At 44.1% G+C, this 18,099-nt stretch overlaps 1 protein-coding gene across 1 annotated transcript in view; it reads left to right on the top strand.

The window, feature by feature from the left end:
- RNF212B (ring finger protein 212B) overlaps positions 1–18,099 on the top strand; it is a 332,977-nt gene that overhangs the window by 83,185 nt on the left and 231,693 nt on the right. The gene's annotated exons all lie outside the window — the stretch shown is intronic.

Genomic DNA, 18,099 nt, shown 5'->3' with positions numbered 1-18,099 from the left:
CGTGCAGCCACGTTCTGCAGTTGCTGGAGTTTATATAGAGATTTTTGGGGAATGCCCAAATATATATTAACAATAGTCCAACCTGGACGGTATCATTGCAATGTCAACACACTTCTAAAGATCGAAGGGAATAAATAGAACAATTTTCCTTAAAGTCCTTAATAAGATGAAATCAGCGGTGATGAGTTCAGTAATTTGATCTCTAAAAGTTAGATTAGCATTAAAAATCATTCCCAGGTTTGACTTTTTGCACTGTAATCGGCAGGGGTCCAGGTCCGGGGCCACCAAGGTGAATTATAAAATGATATGTCCTAGCGAAAGAGGAGAACCTCAGTTGTTTCAGAATTTAATTTGATTTTGCGCATACAACTATTGAAGCAAAGAGAGGTGTTCTAGGAATGGACACTATGATTTGAGAGCCGTCGGCATAGGTTATAGTGGAAAAACCAAAAGTCCAAATAAATTTAGCCAGTTCAAACGTTGTACGCTCTTCTTAAATATATATCTACAGTTCTGGCAGTTTTTTTTGTGGCTGAAGATGTGATCGTGTTTTTTTAAATGCCCTGAATGTGGCAACCACGATGTGAAACAGTGTCCTTATTTTATTTATTTATTGATTTATAAAGTTTTATATAGCGCGACCAAAATCCCGAAGGATAACAGAGCGCTTTACAGTATGAATGGGAGGAATAACATAAAAAAAAAAAAACAGTATCAATATCCGAGCAGGAGAACGTATCCCTCTTAGGGTAAGAATTTGTTCATAAGGAATCGTTTAGCTTCCAATTTGAAAGCCTTTGTTGAAGAGATTCTGCGTACTTCCGGTGGAAGAGAGTTCCAAATCTTTGGTGCAGCACCGGAGAAGGCTCGGTGACAAGTTATTTTTTTGTTCAGGATAAGTGGTTTCAGGAGAAAGGTAGTGGCACTTCTCGAGGCTCTAGAACCACATGATAGTTCAAGTTTTTGCACAAGGTACCTGGGAGTATTGGAGTGAAGGGCTTTGTGAGCCAGAACTGCAATCTTTAACTAAATTCGGGCTTCGTAGTGTAGCCAATTGAGAGATTTTAGTACTGGGGATATATGATCATATCTTTTGGTGCCCTGTAACCAGTCTAGCAGCTGCGTTCAGAGTTGACCTTAGTGGCGCCATGGCATATTTGGGAAGGCCACAGAGGGTAGCACTGCTGTAGTCAAGCCTCGGCAAGACAAGCGCTTGGACTATTTGCTTGAAGTCCTTTAGTGGAAGGAAAGGTTTGATATTTCTGAGTGACCTCAACAAATAGTTTGCTCCCTTACATACATTGCTGATATGAATTTTCATATTCAGGTGCTTGTCCATGGTGACTTCGAGGGATTTGGCTGAGTCTATGATGAGAGGAGTGCAATTGAAAACAGTGAGGTGACTCAGCCATAGGTCTATCTTAGTGATGTGGTTCGGGGGGGAGATCAGCAGGAATTCTGTTTTGGAAGTGTTAAGCAGGCGATGGTTCTCCGTTAACCAGTTTTGGGTAGACGTTAGAGTAGAGTTGAGGGAGATGATGTTATCCAAGGATGAGATTTTCAAATAGAGTTGCGTGTTGTCCGCATACATGTGGAAGAGAATGTTCATGGAGTTTAATGAGTTAGCGAGAGGCACCAGGAAAAGGTTGAATAAGATGGGGGATAGGGCGGACCCTTGAGGGACCCCATGAGTACAGGAGAGGGCTGTGAGAGGGAGTGGTTTGCCTTGACTCTTTGTGATCTGTGATGAAGGAAAGACGAGAACCATTGTAACACCTGATCAGCAAAACCCATTCTATATTGCAGGATGGATAGAAGGTTGTCATGATTAACCGTATCGAAGGCGTAGGAAAGAGGCAGGATTCGTTTTTGTCAAGCATTTTTAAAATGGCATCCATAACATGGGTGAGAGCCGATTGAGTGCTGTGTCCCTTCCTGAAACCAGATTGATGTTGGTCTAGAAGTTGATAGTTCTCTATGTGATCACAAAGTTGAGATTGAACACATTTTTCTAGAAGTTTTGCTAGGGTGGGGATGTTGGAAATGGGGCGGAAATTATTGAGATCAGATTTGACAGCATTAGTTTTTTCTTTTAGAATAGACGTAACCTGAGCTGCTTTTAGGCATCTGGGGTTCGTGCCTTGTGAGAGAGAAGTGTTTACTATCCTATTCCAGGTGGGGATGAGTGCATTCTTGATTTCCTTGAAGATAGCCGGGGGCAACGGGTCACTGAAGTGGTTGGAGGGGTTGATATTCTGAAGAATCTTGTGGATGTCATTTTCACTAAAAGGGGTAAAGGTACCCACGACGCCTTGTTCTTAGTGTTCTTGGTGGGCAGTTTGTCCTTATCAAAGGGGTCAAGGGGGGAGGCAGCCCCTGAGGGAGGTAATAGAGGCTTCTTAGAGACGAGGTCAGCAGAGATGAGTCTTATTTTCTCCGAGAAGAAAGCTGCAAGATCATCGCATGAGGGTGGGTAGCCATCAAGTTCAGAGTGGTTTGGACCAACGACTGATTTCTGTTTGACCAATTCGAACAGTTTCTTGGGGAGGTTTGCTGCTTGATCCAGTTGGTTTCGGAAGTAGTCAGCCTTGGCACTCCTGATTTGTTTATTGTAGAGGCTCCTGACTTCTCTAAGGAGTTTTAGTTGGTCCGATGAAGGATTGGATCGCCAGCACCGTTCAGCTGCCCTGAGGTTGCATCGCTCAGTGTTTAAGTTGTCATTATACCACGGTTTCGATATTTTATTTGAGTCATTTTTGTGTTTGAATGGAGCAATGTCATCCATGATGTTAGAGATTGTCGAATTGTAGGCGTCAGTGAGTGATTGCACCTCGACCAAATCAGCTTGGGCGGAGAGGGCAGACTTACATTGGGCAGCTAGATCGTCAGAATTAATTGCTCTGAGGTCTCTTTTCCATATCTTCAATTTCGAAGGTTGAACCTTCCTCATCAATACCTCCCTGTTAATGTAAAAGAGGATGCTATGATGGTCGGACCAGTCACAGGGGGTAATGGAATCTAGGGTGATGATCTGCTCTTTAGCGATTATGAGGTCTAGAGTTTCTCCTTTAATGTGAGTTGGTTGGTCGCAGTGCTGAGTCAGATCTTGATCGATTAAGAATGATTTCAACAGGATACAGCGGACTCATTGGGATAAAACCAATGAAGGTTGAAATCACCAAGGAAGATTTGGGCCAACGCTGAGTCGACATTACTAGTGATGATTTCCATTAGATGCTCGATGAAGGGGAGATTGTCCCCCGGAGGGTGGTAAAAGGTATGAAGTTTGCAAACCGGTTTGTTCATACTAGAGATACTGAGACACAGGTATTCACTGGAGGAAGGCGCAGAGGACTCCAAGAGAGAAATCGAGAGTGAGTTCCTGTGGATACAGGCTAGGCCACCGCCCAACTTCAGAACTCTGTCTAGCCTAATTGGGGGGTACTAGGAGGTCTAAGATAGGGGTGGAAGCCGGATTTAACCAAGTTTCGGTGAGGATGATAATGTCAAACTCATTGTGTTGAATGAGGTTGAAGATATCTGAGGCGTGTTTACTGGCTGATCTACAATGAAGTAGTACACATTTAAGTCGTAGTGGATAAGGGGGAGGAAGGAGTCTGGGAGATGTTCACAGGGGTGAGGTTGTCTGAGTTGCTGCTTCTAGTATTGCGAGGAGGTTCTCTGTTTGGGTTGGGACGGATGGAATGTATTTGTCTCGGCTGGACCATGTTAGATTTGGAACAAGAAGAATTAGAATTGTGACTGTCCAGTCGATCAGTGGACACCGGGATTGTCCCAGATCCTCTGGGGCTGGCGGAGGCATTGGGTATGGGAAAGGATTTCGAAAAGGCGGGGGCTAGCGGCTGATCCGTGTGGTCGCAATCCCTGGTGGAAAATCTGGGCCAATTCAAAGAGGTGAAGAGAGAACTGATCACTGGGAAAAAATCATTTGAGAGGGATTTCAGGTCGTCCTATCTTTGTGAAGCTGTCAAGAGGAATAAATAATTAGAGCGGTGATAAAATTGATTGAAAAGAATCTTTCTAGACCTTCCTCAGATTTTTCCTCAAGAGCATGTCAAGAGGCAGAGCGTAGGGTAGCTCTACCTTCACCTCAGTGTTCTTCATAATTGTTTTGGACCCCTTTCTTGTAAGAGTGGTGGTGCAAAAGGAAAATCACAGACTTGATCAAAAACAGCGCTCTTTTATGCAAAGTAATTGAAAGCAGTGGTTTCAGCAACCTATTCCCCATCAAGATTGACATCAAGTTACTCTCTCAGTTCAGTACTTTAACATCAAGAACACCAAAATCAAGATTGCCGTCAACCATTCCATCATGAAACATGTTGAAGCATGCAACTTTGCATCATTTGATGTCATTGAGACCGACAACACCATACCGGTCATGCTTTATGTCTAGGCACATTAAGTTGACCCCCTTGACAGACATTTATCTTGTTCCATGTCCTGTGACATTAAATCAGTTCCAGTCTTCAGTTTCCCAAGTGAGTGCTAGATCATTTAGTCTAGTACCTAAAAGGTACCACTGTCATATGCCAAGAAAGAGAAAGACTCTACTCACCTCTCCAGCAAACACTGTGGAAATGGTCATAATCCCTATCTATTTGACTCAGCCTATATTAGTTCTGGTGACTGTGCTGCAGCGTTCTCATTCTATCCCAGAAACAATATCTCATTTGGTTCCTTAGACAATAATAGTTACAATTGATTACCCAGCACCAATAGCGCGATCCTCCATACTACTGGGCCCAGTTCCTCTAACCTCTACATATCTTGTGGGAGATTGTAAAGATCCACATTAATAAGAAAGAAGTGTGCTTTGCCAGATCAGAACTGACACTATTTCTTCAAATTATGCATCAGATGGTGACTAGACTTCTTCTCCTCACTCTTCCAGATTTTCTCTAATAAATGACATATGTATCCTTTTTTTGTGAGGTTTTGGCACATGGCTCAACTAAGGTCAGCATCCCGTTTGAGACACCACAAGTGGCGTTCTCTGTAATATTCCTGATTTTGCAACCCAAAACTTCACCTCGACCATTAATGACTTTGGTTCAGTTGAACCGGTGATGCAAATCTTCCCCACTTCATCTTATCTAAACAGCTTTATTTGAATTGCTTTTGCTGGATATGTTCAACATCTAATGTAAACTGTACTGGGACACAAAATGTTTGTAGTTAGCAAGTTCAAAATATAGTCCTAGACACCGGGTCCGGACGGTCTCCCCCAGGAATACTATGGGGCATATCAGCAACCCCCGACGATAATTATCGTTCAGCGCTCTTAGCGTGAGAATAATTATCGCCGGGTAACGTGGATTTTTATCGCTGAGATAGCGTGGTATTAGCAACGCTTATCTCCTCAGCGATAAAAATCCTCACGCTAACTGCCTAACGTGAGATTATCGCTGGAAACCCAGCGATAATCTCACGTAGTGTGGCGTTAGCTTGCTGATAGGGACTCACAAACTTAGCCATGATATCCACCTTCCTTAGGATATCATGGCTAAGTCAGTCCTGAAGCAGGCGTAAGGAAAGTAGCGATAACAGGGGTTATCGCTACTTTTCCTGACGCTATGCTTCATAGCGTGGGGCTTGATGATAGGAGAAATGTCGCTTAGCGACATTTCTCCTGTCATGTTAGGTCAGGAACGCCCACTTTGCATCTCATTAGAGATGCAAAGCTGGGCGTTAGGAATCTTGACGCTAAAGCAAGGTTTCACGCGTTAGCGTGGCCTTGCTAATTAGGCGATAAAATTATCGCCGCTTTTCGGCCGAAAACGGCCGCAAAAGCGGCGATAATTTTTTATTGCCTGCTTGTAAATATGCCCCTATGTACTTTATCGGGACTCACTTGTACCCCACCTTATGGTACTGTTTCGTCAGGCGGTGGAGAAGGGCTCCTTCCCTCATGAGACGGACATGGCCAACATTGTGGTTCTGCCTAAATCCCAGCCGCCCTCGTCACGTTGTGCCGACTATCATCCTATCTCACTCATCAACACCGAGGTCAAATTGTTTGCCACAATACTTGCCCAGCAGCTTAAACCCCACTTGTCTATGCTGGTTCATCCCGACTAGTGCGGGTTCATGCCCTCACGCGGTACCCGGCATTGTCTTCGTAGATTGCAATCCGCTCTGGCCCACCGTCATCTCCTAACTCCATACCTGTCCTTGTAGACTTTGAGACTCCATACCTGTCCTTGTAGACTTTGAGAAGGCCTTTATCTCAGTGGATTGGGGGTTTCTTGGAGATGTTTTGGAGAGGATGGGACTCGGTCCCCGGTTCCGAGCCATGGTTAGGGTTCTGTATGACCTCCCGAGAGCCCGTGTCCTTGCAAATGGGGTCCTATCCGAACCCTTCTCGATTCGCAGGGGAACAAGGCAGGGCTGTCCACTCTCCCCTTTGCTCTTCGCTTTGGTGATGGAGCCCTTGGCATCCCTGATGCAATCGTGTGAGCACGTGCGGGATGGAATGGCCCAGCGCCAAGCCAGTCAAATTGCCCTCTATGCCGACGACGTCCTCATTTATTTATCAGACCCTGCCAGATCAGGTCCGCGTTGTCTTCGCATTTTGCGTTCCTTCGAACGGGCCTCTGGCCTCCGACTGAACCCTGACAAATCGGTTCTGGTTCCCCTCCATTTGTCTAGAGAATGCTTTGACTGGCAATCTGAAATACCTCTTCGCCGTCAGTCCTTTAAATATCTGGGGATCTGGATGACCCTGCTCCCTGAGCTGGGCCCTAAACGTCACTCCACTGGTGAAACGTGCCAAGGCAGACCTCCAGAAGTGGCAGTTGCTGCCCCTGAACCTCATGGGGAGGGTGGCTCTTTTTAAAATCATGGTCCTCCCCCCGCTTCCTTTACGTCCTTCAGAACACCCCCTTGTGTTTTTCCAAGACTTGGTTCCGCGAACTAGATTGTATAGCCAATAAGTTTCTGTAGGGGAAAGGTAGGTCCCGACTGGCGCTGAATACCTGCAGGATCCCTTCGTTCGACGGGGGCCTAGGAACGACTCATCTCAACTTATTACCTCGCTACGCAACTTCTTTCCATACATGATTGGTTCAACGGGGGTTGGTCAGACCCTGCTTACAGACTTGAGCTGGGCCTCGCCAAGATTCAATCTATATTGTATGGGGCCCCTATATCCACTCGCCTTCCAGAGGTGACGCACTCTGTGTTGCTGGCCTGGCGGGCTGCACTGCGACACACCAAATGGACACACACGCTGACTCAGTGTACTCCGTTGTGGAATGGGACCTGGCTCAAAGAAGTGAATGAGCTGCAGGGCTTCAGGGCTTGGGACCTCATAGGTATTTCGCAGCTGGGAGACGTGTGGGTAGGGGACCATATGCATTCCTTTGGAGACCTCCAAAACAGATTTTCACTGCACCAATCACAATTCTATAGGTACCTGCAATTGCGACACGCCCTCCACTCTCACCTTACCACAGGTACACGGCTTCCCGACCACAGCTCACCCGAAGCTCAGATATTGTTTGGAGACCTGGGGAAGGATGACATCTCACGTATTTACCGTACACTGATTAACAATATTCCCACTTCCTGAGACCGACTGCGGGCTCAGTGGGAGGACTGGGTTGGCCCCCTGGAGGAAGAGGACTGGCGTGATGCCCTTATGGCTCCTAGAACAGTCACTGTATCTGCTAGGCTGCGCCTGGTCCAGCTCTATTATTTACACACCGCATATCTCACACCCGGTGCGCCTCCATCGGGCAGGGCTTAGTCCGACCCCAGCCTGACCTAGATGTGGCCACGACCAGCTCACTTCCTTCATATGGTGTGGGCCTGCCCCGGCCTAGCGCGGTTCTGGAGGGAAATAGAAGAAGAGCTTACTGAAATCTTGGAGTGGTCCCCCACGACCCGAAGCACACAATCCTGGGTATTACTTATGGGTTAGATGGGTCTCGGAATGAGAAGGTGTTTTTAACTACAGCAATGGTGGTCGCCAAGAAAGACATTACGGCCTCATGGAAATGCCCTGAACCCCCGGTTGTCGGGCGGTGGCTGACTGGGGTGGACTGGTGCGCCACACAGGAGAAAGTTATGTATGAAGCACGTGGGTGTCCCAAGAAATATTGCAGTGTGTGGGGTAAGTGGCTGGGGGAGGTGGGGTGATCATAGATGGGACTGTCCAAATTTCAAATAACTGTGTTTTAATAGTGTCTGTCAGTTGGGTTGCGCAGATTCTTATATGTAATCCTAGATTTTCATGGGTATGTGCTGAAATGCCAGTATATTTCTTCTGTAAACCAATAAAAATGTGTTTATCAAAATATTGTCCTGCTCCCTTGATATACCTATGAAAATTGTTGTTTGGAGATTTTCCTTTTTAATTTGTGTTTTTGTATCATTACAGAAGTAAGTTAGCTTGGGTTGACATTGCTAATCCGGGCTGAATTTTTCTGGACGGCATTTTTAAAAAAGATGGATGTGTTGCAGTGATGATTTAATATTTCAGAAACCATGAGACCTATATATTTCATTTTGGTGTCAAAACATAGGTTTTGGGGATCAAGTAGTCTTATAGAGACAGAAATTAACTCATCAGAGCAACCCTTACGCCATTTTCCAAAATTGTGGCTCTATAATGTTGTGTTTTATCCATCATATTGGTCATTTATTTTGATATTGTTTTTGTTTCAGGTTTTCCGTTGACTCAAATTCATAAACATGAGCGAAGCAGATGGTAGCAGTGGATCATTGTGTCGCTAACTACGAAATCTGTGGACCACTTCAACAAAGAAAAATGTGTCATATGCCAAACTAATCTGAAAGAAAAGCTAACATCAACTGCGGCTGGACAGAAGAGAGTGCGAGATGCTGCAGAAATAAGGCAAGACCAGGTTCACAAAAGATTGAAACTGATGGTTGAAGAGGATCAAATATTTGATTATTGTAACAAGTGCTACAAGTCATTTACAGTGGAAAAAAGCCTGGATTTTTTTTCTTCAAAAAATAGCATAAACCAGTGATTCACAACAAGAATCTGAGTCTTCTGAGATAGCTATGAAAAAACAATCCAACGCCAATCCACTTAGAAGATAGATGGCTACCCGTCGTCCCCCTCCAACAACTGATCAGAAAGCAGTGGATCTTCAATGTGTTATATGTGGTTTAGCCAGAACAAGGGCCAAAGGGATTGAGAAAAGAATAAAGTACAGAGTATGTGAGTCTCAAAGGGCAAACATGTTTTTATCTGCAGCTAGTTTCTCCCAACAAGGTGAATGTATTTGCAGAGGATTTGTATTCGCACCCGAACTGCATGCGTGCATACATTCGAAATATGAATGTACAATGAGCTCCCAGCAGCAACGTAACCACCAGCCTTCAGTTAGGTTGGCACTCCTGGAAAAAGCCAATTAAGTTTTAAAGCCACTCTTGAGTGCTGGCTATGGGTTCACACTCAGTGAGATCCGAGAAATAATGGTCAACATTGATGAAACTGTATTGATCCATAATAATAAAATTAAGATTTTTCTGGAGAAAATGCACAATGAAAGAATTATTTTTGTCAGTCTAACAAAAAGAATGAGCCACTTATGGTGTTCTCAGGCAGATTTGTTCTGGCTGCCAAAATAAGATCACAGGATGCGGTAAAATCAGTAGATACCATTTTAAAAAAACGTCCTGAAAGATTTAGATTTTGGACTTAATGACACATTAAGCTCTGCAAATCATGGGAGTCAAAAAGAATTCTGGATGTTGTTTTAATTTTTTTTTTACATCATTGTTTAATACCAGCAAAGCAAAACTGTTACAAACTAAAGTTCATGAGTTCGGAACAGTAGCCAACAACATTGATGATGGCTTTGAAGATATTAGTGAAGAAGTGGAAGACAGTCCCATGAACCAACAGGCTTTTGCTGTGCAAATGTACTGTCTTTTCCAAATCATGTTTTATAAATTATATCACGGAAAAATGAAAACCGTGCTACACATGATGACTGCCCACGCAATCTATTACAATTGCAAAAGTAGAGAGCTAATCACTTCAATGAATAAGTTTGGTGTACCAAGAAGTTATAATGACATAGTACGGAGCAGGAACTTGTTAGCAACTCATGCTTTAAAATATTGTGAGTCCGATAGCACACCACTTCCAAGTCACTTAACCAGGAAAGGATTTACAATTGCTGCTCTTTATAATTTTGATTTTGAAGACAACTCTTCTTTGTCAGGAACATCCAGCACACATGATACTGCCATGTTGCTTTTTCAACACTGTACCAATGACATAGCTGCTGGAAAACAAGTTGTATCACCTGTAGGCATAAACAAACAAAGCTGTAAATTTATAACCCAACTGCCTTGCCAACGTGTGCAAAATCACTACAAGCCATCAACATGTCCCAGTCTACCAGAAAGTTTCAAAGTGTCTGAGGATATGACTCTTCTACCTGATGCTATGGTCCACAAAGCTGATTTAACTGAATTTATCATAACGCTTAATCGGCTCTGATTGAAGGATGAAGACAAGCCAGTTCCTCTGTGGACAGGAATTCATGCTCTGATCTTCCAGAATTTACCAGTAAAACCATCTCCAGTCACAAACAACGCAACAGTATGCGCAGCTCTAAATAATTTCCAAAATGTGCATGCTCAGCATGAAGACCAGCCTATCCTGCCAATTTTCTGTGATGAATGTGTTTTCTGTATTTAAGCTGACATTTTTGTGAACAGTCCAGTAGAATTTGATGATCTTTATCCAATGATGGGCTTTTTCCACATGACAAAAGTTGCTTTGTGGTTAGCAGGAAATTATCTCAGTGTATCCAGCATAGACCATGTACTTATTGAGGCTTATATCTTTGGAAGCATAACAGTCCAGTCAGTATTGAGCAGAGCTCATTATCTTCCTTCGTTATAATTTATGCTCATCATCTCTGATGCTTTAGAAACATTGCATTGGAATTCTTTCTGGAACAAGAATGACAAATTAGGTTTTGCATATCTTATCTCAGAAGTAAAAAAGGCACTGGGTGCACTTCATTTAAAATACGTAAAGCGAAGCCAGACAATGTTAAATACACTCAGTTCAAAATCAGAATACCTGAGAAAGAAGTTCTTAGAGTTTGTCAAAAAATTTGAAGAAAAATTAGAACTTTGCAAATACTGGAGAAATGTTTTACACATGATAGCTCTAGTGAAAAACTTGGTACATGCTGATCGGGAGCTGTATGTGAAGACTGTGGAGTCACTGATTACTGTTTTTCGCGAATTCAGTTGCATAAACTACCTGAGATATGGGTCCTGGTATTTGGAAAAAGGGAAGAAGCTAAAGATAGAAAAACCATACCTCTACAGAAAATTCTTCCAAAGACATTTTGTAGTGAAAGAGAGAGAAGGTTCAATGCTGTGGCTCCAGATATGAAACTGGAACAGATGATCTAGAGATCACAGAAAAGTTCAATGGAATTGGTGGTCAGACACGTAAAAGTGAATATGTTGTTCAGTGGCAGCTAGTTTTCGATGAATTTCTTTCTATTTGCAATGTTTTCAGAGAGATGTCAAATTCAAAATTAATGGACCATCGTGAAAAAGTTCCTCACCATGAACTTGTGGGAAAGAGAGGAGAACATTCTAATAAACATGTTGTCAGCCTTTTCATTTCATGCAGCAGCAAGGAAACCCCTTTGAAATCACTGAGCATGTGCGACTACACCACTTCGCAACCAAACTGTATGTGGATAACGATATAAAGACACGTCTACTAGATGTCCTGGAACATGATCGAAACTATGCGCAGAACTGAAGCAGGAGAGATTTGTATTGAAAGAGAAAAAGCTGTTTGACATAATCTCTAAAGCTAAACTTCCACACTTAAAAAAAAAAAAAATATTATTCTATTTTATTGCAATTTAAGGCATACAGCAAAAAAAGAAAATCAAATCAAATACATAACTGATAAGGAATGAAAAAACAAAATCCAGAATAACACAAATGCAGATCGCTGGAATCACAACAAAAGATACAACTGAGGAGTAATAACACAGAGTACAATGGCGAGCACTCGGGGGGGGGGGGGAGGGGGTGGAGAAGCAGCCCTTGGGATATAACGATCTGGGAAATAATGGAGCAGTGTACAGTGCGTTGCTGTACTGGCGCCTGTCCAGCGTGTAGAGTGCTAACAGGAAGCGAACAGCCTGAAGGGGCTCCAGGGCATCAACATCGCAGGGCAAACAGTGTCGTTAGTTAGTCATCAGGGGCGTTAGTTTCAGACAGTTGAGCTTCATAGTATTGGGAAAAGAGGCCCCAAAAACTCTTCGGGCGGCTACTCGGAGGTCTCATCTCATTGTAAACGTCAGATTGAGTGTGGCAGTATACCATATCCCGTTCCCAATCCGCTAGTGTAGGCGACGGCCCTCTCATCCATCTCATCGCTAGCCTACGCTTGGCCAAGAGGAGGCCGAAAGCAATCAATTTACGCATAGCCTTCTTGAGAGGTTTAGTGTAACCTAAGAGCGCCATCGGGGGATCCGGAGCCAAGGGGGATCCTGGTATGTCACTGAGTTTGTGAAAAATCGCATCCCAATATTGTTCAACTGGGGGACACCGCCACACCAGATGAAAAAAGCCAGCGTGGGAAACACGTCATCGTTCACAGTCGTCGGTGTCGTGCAATCCGAACCTGAAAAGGCGTGAAGGGGAGTGGTACACTCTATTTAAGTATTTAAAATGGGCAAGCCTATGTCGGCCATTGCTAGAAATCTGCTGGGTAACCGTGCAACAGTAGAGCCAGATATCATCCGTGATAGGAGTGCGAATGTCAGACTGCCAGGTTTGTCGAGCCCTATTGAGGGGGGGAGCTTTCGTGGCAAGAGCCGAGGTGTACATTTTGGAGATCAACTTGCATGGACTCTGGGCGCACAGAAGAAAGGTCAGAGGGGGAATATCTAAAGGTTCCTGCAGCTCCTCGCCCAAAACTTCCCGCAGGTCGTGTCGGGTTCTGAAGAAATGGAATCTAGTCAGTACCGTCGGACCAATATCAGTGTCCACCGCCTTCTCCCAAGAGCGCATCCGCCCGTCCCGAAAGAGATCTCCCATAGTCTGCATGTGCAGTTTGCGAAGGGATTCAAGGGTCCCTCTATCTGAGCTGAGCGCAAACCAATGGCACCACTCAACACGCAGGCGGGGGAAATAGAGCTGTGCGCCATCATACATACCGAGGAGCGCGTTCCACGCGAGGGCAACAGAGTTGATCGAGTCAAGTATGCCACATCGTCGCGAAGGGACCTGCGTGAGAAGGCGGGGCAATGAGTACGGGACAGCAGCCACCTTTTCTATATAGAGATGAGGTAGATCCGGGGGCCCGTGTACCCAACTGTACGCATGAGAGGCCTGTGCCGCCCTATAATACAGTTCAAGGTTCGGGGTATTCAATCCCCCGGCAGCATATGGTAGCATGAGTGTGTCCAACGCTACTCTAGGAGTCTTACCCGCCCACGCTAATTTAGTCATTAAAGACAGGAGTTCGCGGAACAGATGCTGTGAGAGGACTATGGGTATATTAACAAAAAGAAAAAGTAGGCGCGGGAGAACAACCAACATTTTTATCAGGGCAACACGGCCAATCAAAGAGAGAGGGAGACGTATCCATCGATCAATGTCGTCAGCAAGCTTATCAATCGCTGTCCCGTAATTGGCTTTCAATATAACGTCTGCATCGGAGTGGAACTGGATGCCGAGATACCGTACAGGCTCTGTAGTCCACTGCAGCGGGAAATCTAGCGAGAATTGTCAGAGGGAATATCCCAATTAATCGTTAAGCCAGAGAGGCCACCAAAACGGAGGACCTCACGAATTACCGGAGAAAGATGCACTTCAGGGTCTCTGACGTAAAGAAGGATATCGTCAGCGTACGCAGACGTGATGAGATTGTATCTTGGAAAGCGAAGTCCCCTGTGTCCATGATATTCACGAAGTGCCTGCAATAGGGGCTCAGCTGTCACCGCATACAACAACGGGGACAACGGTCACCCCTGATGAGTGCCCCGTGAGATTGCAAACTGTGTTGAGACTGTATCCCCCATCCGCACTCTGGCTAGAGGTGCATGATACAATACCAAAATCAGCTGTAGATATACTTCTCCAACTCCCATTCGAGTCAGCACAGCCTTCATGAACTTCCATTCAATCGAATCAAAGGCCTTTTCGGCATCGAGGAAGACTGCCGCAGCCTTGACCTCAGGCCGCACGTGCTGTAGAGCACCAAAAACCGTGCGAAGATTATGTGTTCGTGTGCGACCGGGGATAAACCCAGCTTGTTCAGGTCCGATCAGCTGAGGAAGCCGTGGTGACGGACGGTTCGCAAGAATTTTGGCATATCATTTAGTGTCCACGTTGAGTAGCGAGAGCGGACGGTAGGACGAGCATTTACGCAAGTCTTTATTGGGCTTTAACAAGGTGATAATCAGCGCCTCGCGCATGGAAGGGGGCATAGTGCCTTTGGCAGCTATATCGTGAAATAAAGAGATAAGGTGTGGGATAAGGAGGTCACTGAAGCCTTTATAAAATGCGACCGTAAGGCCATCCATTTGAGGGGCGCTCCCTTCACGCATAATACCCAATGCAAGACGGACCTCAGCCACCTCGATAGGGCGCATCAAGAACTCTAGATGCCAGTTCTGTAACCAGGGGAGCTTTATGTACTCCAGGTAGCTGGCTATATCCTCGTTGCTAGGGGAGAGTTTAGAGCTGTACAGCTCTTGGTAATAGGAGCAGAAGCGGGCACCGATCGCATCACTCTGTTAACTACGAGCCATCCTCCACCTCTATCTCAACAATGGCACCAGATCCCATGTGGTGGCGTGCCATTGCCGCCAACACTGAGCCCGGCCGATCAGACTCTCCATAGGCTCTGGCAAACTTCCACACTTCAATTGCCATAGTAAGAGTTTTGTCCAACTAGTCACTACAAAACAGGTTACAAAAAGACAACTTTTGCAAGCACATAGAGAGATGGATGTAGCAAAAGAAAGGGATGAATTTATCAAGGACTTTCTGTCGCATGATCTTCTTCCTACAAATGCATTAGTTGATGGAGATACTGCAACTAAACCAGTGAAGAACAAATTTGTGCAAGAGCTCGAAAAAAAACTTTCACCTCAAGAATTTCAAATTGAAAAGTTGTCCTCATTGAAAACTGCTGTTGTTGTGGACTATATGCCTCAATTGCAAATGGTCAAGATTTCACTCATGTAAAACTTCGGCGAGGCCGTTCAGACTGTTCTACAGATATCAAAGTCAGTGTGCTCCTTGCAAGAACTGCACATTGTCTTGGACAGTTATCTTGAACTGCCTGTCAAAGAATGTGAGAGAATCAGACAAATGTCTCCAAGTGGAACAATTGACCTTGCCTGCATCAAACACTTGACACCTATCAACATTGAACAAGATGAACTTGGAGATGTTAACTTGTCAAACCCACACTGATGCTTGAGTGAACACAAAACTTCCAATTATTTCAAGTGGAATGATTGTCAATGAGGAGTTGGTGTCTGCAGAGATATATTCAAAAGGTACAGGCCATATTGTTCAGGAACTTAACAGCAAATTGGAGGAAGGTGACCTTCGTGTTGTGCCACATGTTGAGTGGGCTTGTTGAAATACTTCCAATCGAGTCATTGTACTGTCAAATGACACGGGCATTATTATTGTGCTACAATGTTCATAAGTCAAGGATTGGGGGCCGAAGCACGTCAGTTGGAGAGGAAATGAGCCACGAGATAGACTTCTCACTGTAGAAGCGCGCTTACTCCTCACGCCTTCCAAGGGAGCCCACTGAGGCCCTGATAAAGTTATAGGTACAACTGACCCTTGACAAAACAGCGCATAACCTGATGCCCTAAGAAGAGGGGTAAGTGCAGTGACTTACCTGCGCAGGTCACACAATAGTCATTTGCACACCCGGTCCTAAAGAAAGCCCTGTGACCCGATTGGGCACCCATGGGGCTGAAACGTGTCGACCGCCTGACCATTCACCTTTTTACACAGGTGCCATAGAACAGCAGCCCTTCTATTTAAGCACCACACCTTCTTTTAAACCTTGCCCCACCCCTGACAGAATAAATACGTACCAGGGTACTGTAGGTAGTTTTAGGTTCACCTCACCCTCACTCTCACTATTCCTGATCACTACTGCGAATAACTAGTTGGTCTCCCTCCTGGTGGAGGTAAGCACAAATAAGACCCAATGATGATGCTGCTCACGTAATAGACCAAGCGGATAATCAAGATGTACCTCTACGACGAGCATTACGTGTATGAGGGTTTTTTAGACTAGAAAACCTATAGACCCTGGCAAAAACATGACAAGTGATCCATTCTCTCTTGATTATTCTATGTTTGGATGGAAGCCGAATGGATCCTAGCTTCTCTCTCCCCCTTCTGATTACGGGATTATAAGTCAATTATTGTCAGAGTTATGGATACGTTATGGAACAGGCGAGAAAAGACACTTAACCCCCCTTCATATCCTGTGCAAGAAACTTGACCCAGAGATGTCCAGTGTTCTTATCAAGGCACATATTCTTACAGGTGGTGACACTATAGGCAAAATTGGAACAAAACTTGGAGCTTTAACTGCTGAACCTGTAACATTTCTAAAAGGATTTGCTGAGACAAAAGAAGAATGTGTCTTTAAAGACGTAGCAAAATGCCTTGTGCGTGTGTGGAAAATTAGTTCTGACTGTCACACATTTGAAGTTCTTCGGTGGGCACCGGTTCAAGAGAATAGACCTGCTAAGTGACCTTCCACTGACCTCATATCCTATTTCGTGGACACATGAAAAGAGCGTTCTACTTGATCAGAAGATGTGTAAATATTTTGGATCATGCATACGTAGAGGAAGATCCGTGTGAATTTGGTTGGGAAGATATTGATGGGGTGCTAAAGCCTACAAAGTTGTCTAAAGCCTCTACCCACAGAACATACACGTAAAAGTATTTGCAAAACCTCTGCTGCAAAAAGTATTAAAGATAATTTGTATGTAAAGGAAATAATAGTCCATACACAGTCATGGTGATCTAAAGAAGCAAACATTTAGTCGCTCTCAACCTCTGGGGCGGAAACATGCAGAGTACTTTCTGCAAAATATTTCAACTTGCCTGAGTTGTGCTGCGTCTTATATTCGTACTCAATGGTTCACATTGAAAATGCTAATTCATTCAACAATGTACAGTTGCAATGTTTATACTTTAAGCTACAATATGTCTGTCAGCAAAGGCAATTTACAGTAAAAAATATTTGTGAGGCTGTGCCAGCCTGTGCTAATCTCTTATCTCTGCTTTAAGGCCTTTTGGCTGCACAGTTACATATTTGTAAGAGTTAGTTATAAACACATGTCACCTTTATCAATCCTAAAAGCATTGCTTTCACACCAGAGTGTCTTGGCAGGACATTATCTGCAAAGCAACTAATTCTTCTTACTCGTTGGTTCAAGGACTCAGATGGTAAATACTGAGATAAACAGCTCTGCACCTGTATTTTAAACTTAATAAAGAATGAAAGCTTAACGTTTACCACAAAATGACCTCTCCACAGAGACATAAGCGTGGTACAGGAATCATTCTAGAAGTACAGTACAAAAATGGAGTTTCTATTGCTATATGTTTGAATAATGGTTCAGCTCTGTATATATCTTCTTCCCAGCATTGACAATCCACCCATTGAACCCTTGTTCAAATATATACCACTGTTAAATATACCTCTATATTACACATTTCTTCAAAGACAGCATTATCATGGCATTGGTCATAGAAGCAGTTGCATATACAATATCACATGATCCACTGTATGGTAAAGTTAGGTGCAAGAAAGGTATTCTCTTTATACTGATCATTTTAAAACATATCCAGAAATTTGAGACATTAATTTCCCTGCGATAAACATTCATTGTCTGTATGGCAACATTCTCATGATACTCTTTTGGATGATAGGCATGCAAATCTAAGCCTTTTGAACCATTTTCAGGGCTCTGTATAGATGGATAATACATCTCATACATAAAAATTGCATTGATGGCTAATACAGTTATCACAGCGAAACCGAGT

This window comes from Triturus cristatus, chromosome 1_1, assembly GCF_964204655.1.
Source record: "Triturus cristatus chromosome 1_1, aTriCri1.1, whole genome shotgun sequence".
Classification (NCBI taxonomy): Eukaryota; Metazoa; Chordata; class Amphibia; order Caudata; family Salamandridae; genus Triturus; species Triturus cristatus.
Note: the sequence above shows the minus strand (reverse complement) of the source record. Positions and strands in the feature narration are given on the sequence as shown.